Source organism: Cebus imitator, unplaced genomic scaffold (genome assembly GCF_001604975.1).
Source record: "Cebus imitator isolate Cc_AM_T3 unplaced genomic scaffold, Cebus_imitator-1.0 Scaffold471, whole genome shotgun sequence".
In the NCBI taxonomy this organism is placed as follows: Eukaryota; Metazoa; Chordata; class Mammalia; order Primates; family Cebidae; genus Cebus; species Cebus imitator.
The window spans coordinates 1521914-1529509 of record NW_016107786.1 but is presented as its reverse complement, the minus strand read 5'-3'; the positions used below and the strand labels follow the sequence as shown (position 1 = coordinate 1529509).

General features: G+C 46.0%; 1 pseudogene across 1 annotated transcript in view; it reads right to left on the bottom strand.

Moving 5' to 3' along the window:
* Positions 1–7175, bottom strand: part of LOC108291908 — a 21433-nt pseudogene extending 14258 nt beyond the window's left edge. Inside the window, exons 1-2 of the transcript XR_001820082.2 lie at positions 7040–7175; positions 792–980 (exon numbers count right to left, since the gene is read on the bottom strand). The product of XR_001820082.2 is annotated as a carbonic anhydrase 5B, mitochondrial-like (transcript). The remainder of the gene's footprint in view (positions 1–791; positions 981–7039) is intronic.
* Positions 7176–7596: the final 421 nt, after the last annotated feature.

The window sequence follows — 7596 nt, the reverse complement described above, 5'->3', positions numbered from 1 at the left end:
CTCCACCATCACAGACATCTCTCCTGTCATCTCAGTGGTCCTCTCCCAGGGTCATTTTGCCCTCCCTCCGGGGGAACATTTAGCAATGTCTTGATACATATCTGAATGTGAACATTTGGGGAGTGCTACTGGCAAGAGATCAGGGATGCCGTTCAGCATCTAGTGAGCAGAGAGCAGCCCCCACACCACAGAATGATCCAACCCCAATGGCCATCGTGCCACAGTGCAGAATCCCTGCAACATCCAGACGTGGATAGTACCTTGTATTTCCAGGAGGGGAATGAGATGAGAAAGGCTTGAGGAAGACCATTTGCTATGTCACATGACCTTCTGTGTTTACAGCAGAGCACACACTTGCAAACCAGTCAGCTGGAATTAACTCTGCAATTCTTAACTGTGGACAGAATATTCTGAAGCATGAATCCACTGAACTGCTTGCCAACATTCATGTGCAGCTTCCAGCAATTTAAGATTCACAGAAATAATTTGCAGTTTGTGGATCAACCTTAGTAAAAAGACAACTGCTAACAAGAAATAATAAAGAACAGGTTCCAGAATATCTGAAATCTTCTCTAGTTTCTGCATGACATCATTTTAACATTTTAACATTTGCCAAGAAAGAAGGTTCCACATTTATTTTACTGGATAGAGAAACAGTTATTCTCACAGTCCATAAGGCATATAATCTTACACTGGAATGCCAATGACATCACAGCTACAAATGCTTAACACGTGATTTTTATAAAACCAGCAAGCCTTTTCTCCTCTCTTTAATGAAATAGTGTACTCACAGGCTTATTTCTGGATTTTGTAAGTGCAAGTACAGAGGCTGCAGGATGGCTTGGGTCTTGGAATCTGGAAGGTTCTCCACAGCAATTTGCATGGAGACACAGGACGAATGATCCTCAGGCTGTTAATCACCAGCATCTTTACCCTGAAACCTCGATCAGTTCTCAAACAACTTGCAGGAATCCAATAACCTAGAGGGAAGAGGGTAGGGAAGCAAAAGCTATAAACAATAGAGACTTAAGATCATGGGAAAACTTCTAAGTAGGACAATATTCAGACCAGTAATACATACCCTTAGGTGGAGGGGAGGGCAAATGGGAGTCGATTATCCCTTTTGTTCCTCAAACTCATTGGTCACCCAAGATGACAAACCCATTTGCTTTCCCTGACATTCACTTGGTGCTCCTGCCCACCCACCAGCCATATGGACTTCAGTTCTTCCAATTCCTGTCTTTCCCTCCGGCCTGTGCAGATGTTCTTCCTTTCCTGAACTCTTCCTCCATTGGTGCCTGGTGAATCCCTACCCCCACTTCAGGTGACTGACACCACCGTCACTTCCTCAAAGCTTCCCTGACCACGTGCTTACCAGGTCAGCCCAGAACCTGCCTCGTGGTCACAGTGTTTATGGAAGTTGAATTAATATCTGACCAGGAATGTACTTTAAGAATGCATCCTCTCCAGTATCTAAGCCCCAAAGTGGTAGGGACCATGTCTGCCTTGATCAGAGCTGCATCTCTTAGGGACACAGTGCCTCATTCAAAATAGGTGCTGGGAGTACTAGCCGAGTAACCTGAGCAGGCTCCCTTGGTGACAAAGATGTTGGTCCTAACTTCAAGAACCAAGAACTGTGCCATGCTGCCAGCACACTCTGAGACAGTACTAGGGGTCTTTCCTTTACTCAAACGCCGCCATCACCCATTTGTAGGGGTGTCTATACTTTTAAAACACTTTTAAATATTTCTCCTTTGAGAGGGGGGTCTCATATCCCTATCTAAAAGATCCAAAGGACCCCCCAAATACTGCCTGATCTAAAAGAGGACCCTCCCTGAATATGAACCTCATCTAGTCTCACAGGGCTGGGATTCTGCCAGTTAGCACTTTCATTTCAAACTATATTGTCATTTCTTTTGCTCCAAGCACAGTGGTGGTGCTATGATGCAAAGATGACCAAGGCTTCGAACTCTATCTTCCAGGTACCTAATTTCTCCCTTAGGAGCCTCTTGAAATGCACATACTATGGGTAAGAAAAACACAGAGCAAATCAGTTTACAGCAGGGTGTTTTTGCCACCTCAGATTCTGCCTTCTCTTGCCAAAAGAAGGGCTCTCAGCAGTATGGCCATGCTGGAGTGGTGGTGGGGGTTGGGGTAGGTGGGAACAGGTGTCAAAAGGCACAAACATAGGAGTTGAGGGGCACTAAAGTCACATTTCTCTTACAAATCTGAACTTTATTGCTTCATACCATCTTTCCAGAAGAGTGTAAGAAATGAAACCCACGTCACGGTTCCCAGTGATGCTGAGCAAGGAGGCAAATATTGTGCTTTCATCCTCCCCTCTTTGTGTACATTCCTGCTAGTAATTGGCTGTGAATTAGCTCTTCTCCTCTGTACTGCTGTCCTTGACCTTCCTCCATCTGAGCTAGAGAGAAGGCTACACCTATGTGAAAGATGGGAGAATCATCTCTGTGTGCACTGTGAAATGAAGCACAGCAGGGTGAGAAGCGAGTCTTTCGGCACAGTACCAGGAGCTTTGCTTTGCATATGTGTCACCTTGCTAATGTGCGCTGAACTCAGGGAGCCAGAGATGTGCAGCCATTACATTAAAGGGGACTGGTTGGAAGTCAGTGAATCCCATGGAGGTTCCTTATCTCTAGGCCTAACTCCCTACCTGAGGTCTTTAGGCCAATGTATTAGCCTGTAATAAGGTACCATAGACTGGGTGGCTTAAATATTTTTGTTGTCTTGGCTGGGTGCAGTGGCTCACACCTGTAATCCTAGCATTTTGGGAGGACGCGGTGGGCAGATCATGAGGCCAGGAGTTCAAGACTAGCCTGGCCAACATAGTGAAACCCAGCCTCTACTAAAAATACAAAAATTAGCCAGGCATGGTGGCGAGTGCTTGTGGTCCCAGCTACTCAGGAGGCTGAGGCAAGAGAATTGCTTGAACCCGGGAGATGGAGGTTGCAGTGAGCTGAGATTGTGCCACTGCACTCCAGCTTGGGCAACAGTGAGACTTCATCTAAACACACACACACACACACACACACACACACACACACACACACACACAAAATTTGTTGTCTCATGGTTTTGAAGGCTAAAATCTAGAAATCTGAGGTCCAAGTTCTTTGCAGGGTTCCTTCCGAGGGCAGTGAAAGATCTGTTCCAGGCCTTTCTACTTGGATAATTTTATGTGCCAACTTGGCTAGGTCATAGTACCCAGATATTTGGTCAAATACCACTTTAAATGTCACTGTGAATGTATTTTTAAGATGAGATTAACATTTAAATCAGTAGACTTGGAATAAAGCTGATTACCCAGCTGGGCGCTGTGGCTCACGCCTGTAATCCTAGCACTTTGGGCGGTCGAGGTGGGTGGATCACCTGAGGTCAGGAGTTCAAGACCAGCCTGGCCATCATGGTGAAACCCCACCTTTAAAAAAAAAAAAGCTGATTACCCTTCATGTGGGTGGGCTCTACCCAATCAGTCTTCAGTGAAAAAAGACAGGTCCCCTGAGGAAGAGGAAATTCTACCTCCAGACTGCCTTTGGACTGGAGCTGTGCCACGGCACCAGTTTGTGCTCACAATCCAGTCTGAACATGTCCCCAAAGTTCATGTGCTGGAAACTTAATCCGCAATGCGAGTGTCGAGAGGTGATTAAATCATGAGGGCTCTCCCCTCATTAATGGATTAATACCATTACTGGGGGGAGCAGATTAGTTTCTGAGGTAGTGGGTTCCTGATAAAAGGACAAATTTGGCCTCCTTCCCCTCCCTCCCTCCTTCTTCACCCCTAACCTCTCACATGCACATGCTCTTGCCCTTCTGCCTTGTGCTATGGGATGATGCAAGAGGGCCCTCACTAGATGCTGAGCAGATGCTGCACCTTGCCCTTAGACTTCCCAGCCTCCAGAATCATGAGCCACATAAATTTCTGTTCATTATAAATTATCCAGTGTCAGGTATTGTCATAGCACAAAACAGAGTAAGACAGGCTGTAATATCAATATTCCCTGGTTTCTAGCCTGATGGCCTGCACTGCAAATTTTAGATTTGCCAACCCCTACATTCACAAACCAATTTAAAAAAACAAATCTCTCTAAACACCCACATACAAACACACACACACACACACACACACACACACACACACACAATTGGTTTTCTTTCTCTAGAGAACACTTAATAAACTTTGCTTTTGGCAATTCCTTGGTTTTTGTCAGCATTAAGTCCAATTTTTATAAGCCTTTCTCATCTTGTCTGTGTCCAAATTTCCCCTTTAATTAAGGACACCAGCTATATTGGACTAGAGGCCACCCTAATGACTGTCATTACCTCAATAAAGACCCAATCTTCACGTGAGGTCACATTCTGAGGTATTGAGGCTTAAGACTTAAACGTATGAATTTGAAATGGGAGGGTACAATTCAACTCGTAACAGCAAGTGACACCTAAAGTATGTCTGCATTGCCTAAAAGGTGTCAACAATTCTCAAAGTAAAAATCACTTTTGTTTAGTGTTATCTGTGTTTGTGTAAATACAGTTTTTAGTGAGAGTGTGGATGCCAAAATGTCTAAGGAGATGAGAAATCACCTTGCTGAAGCCATGTAAAAGTCTGGCTCAGGATTTAAAAGACAGACTGACAATAAGCTTTAAATATCTTACCTTGATAGTACCTGGAGCCAGGTAAGAGCATCTAGTTTTTAAATAACTTCACTACCTGAATTCACTTAGCAGGTTTAAACAGCAACAGACCATGGGTCAACTGAATCTAGAATCTGTTTTCTCCTTATTACAGCAAACTTCAAACTTGTACCAAAAAAGGTGAGAATAAATCACCTATATATCCAATACTCTATTTCAACAATTACCAGTTTGTGGCTGGATAGGGCCTAGGAGAGCTAAGCCTTCTGTACTGTCACTGATTAGTCATGTATGCCTTGGATATTACTAACATATTCTTTTTCTGTTGTTTTGCAGCCTTAGAAATGTGTGAAAAAAGATTCTAAAAGTCTTTAAATGTCATTCATAAGCAATGTATTTATTAAATGCCTCATAGCTTGAACTCTGCCTGATTAAACGACTTACACAAAACAGACAGCAAAAGTACTAACAAAAGGTTACAATTATATTGAAAAATTCCTTGACTGGCATCAGACTCTTCATTTTCTCAACTCCTGATTTCAAAAGAAAGCCTGCCTTTTGCAATTTCCTGAAATTTAAATTAGAGATTACACTATGTCTGAAGAAAGCTTAGCTTCCTCCTGTCACTCACTTCTTCCTTGAGAGCATGATCCCAATCTGAGGTTGCCAAAGGTTTCAAAATATATTTCTTATACCTGATTTGTGTGTTGCAACTAACTGCCCCAGTGTGGCCAGTGATGTGATTAATTTCCCTCTTTCCACCAGATTTTCCTAATATTCATATGCACTCAGAAGGCACTCAACCTTTATTGTATTCCAACTGTGAGCCGTGGCAGCCTTTTTGCCTGGCTCCATGAACAGGGCAGCTACGTATAGGCACTGAGAATGGTGCCCTTGCTGTTTTGGCCTTTCGGTTAATTCCAGTCCAGGTACTGATTTAAAATAACCCAGAAAGTTTTTCATTTCCAAAATATTCAAGAATAGTGCAGTTTTTCACTAAGTCCCTGAAGACAGGGGAGACAGAATGAACTTTGGTTCACTGGGGACTCTAATGCAGGCTGTGAACAGCGACTCCTCTGCGAGATGTGCAGGGGCAACTTTTCTCACCAGAGATTTCTGACTATTCTCCATACTTCAGCAAGACTTTTAAAGTGCAAAGTGGAAATGGTCAGATTATCAGTAAAGGAAGGAGGGGAAGCAGAAAGCAATGTGGTATTCAGTGGCTAATGTCAGGCCTCCATGTGCAAGCCCGTACCCAGAAAGTCTAAAGTCCTGCCTGCCTGCATTCGCCATTATCCCTGATCGCCCTGCAGAGCTTCCCCATATATAAGCTTCCCCTCACCCCACCCTGCCATCTTAACTGTTATTATGATAATGTGAATACTCCTCACCCAACCCTGCCATCTTAACCACTATTACACCTTACCCCATCCGCCACTGTAACTGAACTTAAGGTAATGTATACTCCCTGCCCCTACCCCCACCATTGTAACTGATTTTACTCTGTAACTTTCCACTGCCCATCCCAAACCTATAAAGCCAGCTCCTATCCCACTGCCCTTTGCTTAAGCCCTTTTCCGCCTTAGCCCACCTGCACCCAGGCGAATAAACAGCCATGTTGCTCACAACACAAAGCCTGTTTGGAGGGTCTCATCATTCAAAGCGCGCGTTTTTAACAGCTAACACAGAGCATATAAACAAACTGAGGTGTATGCAACTTCATTAACTCCTTTCCCAAGGATTTCCAGCAAAAGTAAATGTGAAGGAAGTACACTGATATTAATACTAACGCGTTTCCAGCAGCCTCAGAACAGTAGCATTTAACGTTGAATATCACACAGAATCCCAGCCACCAAAACTGTCTGTATTTTGGAGGTTCCTCTCCTCCAGCTCTGGGGCAGGGCACATTAGAAAAACTCAGATTTGTCCACGGGACGCAATTGTGCTTCTGATCTACTCTGGGGGTGGCTGTGTATGTCTATAGTCCCTGGCATAGTCAGGTGGGAACATCAACCTTGTAGACCAGAGGGAGTCCCATCTTCCTGCTCCTAGGTTTCTGGAAATGCACTCCTCTCATCCCGCAAAGTCTCTGGGAAAGCTGTTCTGCCTTTTAATAGACAGAATCCTAAAAGGGTGTCTGGTGACCCCCTTTGCGGAGAAAGAGAGCTAGAGTGGGGAAGTGGCTATTCCCCCGCGGCCACCCTCGCACTCCCATTCCTCACAGAAGCCCCGTCGGGACCCAGGCCAGCCTCGCGGAACAAAAAACTTTTCTGGCTCCAGGGCCCATAGCGGCACCCAATCATGTTTGCGGCAAGGGGGGCAGTTCCTGCCCTTTCAGGCATACCACGCCCCGCTGCTGACCACGCTCCTCATTGTCTCCCGCCCTTACCAGAACGATTTGCCTGAGCCACAACCACTTCGTTCGCTCCTGGGACCCAAGGCTCCTGCACGCGGCCATCTTGGCCACGCCCCCTCACGTTTAGCCACGTCCTCCACGCAGCAAACGTCATTTCGTCATTCCAGGCTACGCCCCTTTCAGTTCCGCTTCCGTCCCCGACCCAGGCTCAAATCTCGCTCTGGCCACGTTTCCCCAGCGCCGGAGCCCAGACCTACTCTCCGCTCTGGCTACACATCTCCTGTCTGCCACGCACCTGCATGGTAACTTGCCCACTCCTCTGCCCTACCATCTTTGTTACGCCCCTCAGAGCAACAAGGCACGTCTCTGCGTTCTGCCTACGTCATGTCCTTACTTTCCTTTTAGCGCTACGTCCACTCCCGGTCACTATTCCGCGGCCCGCCTCTCCAACTGTGGCCACTTTTGCACGCTTCGCCCAGTCCACGCCTCTGAGTGTAGTTCGTTTCACATACCAGTGATCGCCTACCCCCATCTCCCTCCCTTGGGCCCACGTCCCTACTCTCCTCCGCCTGAGGCCGCCCCTCCCGCGG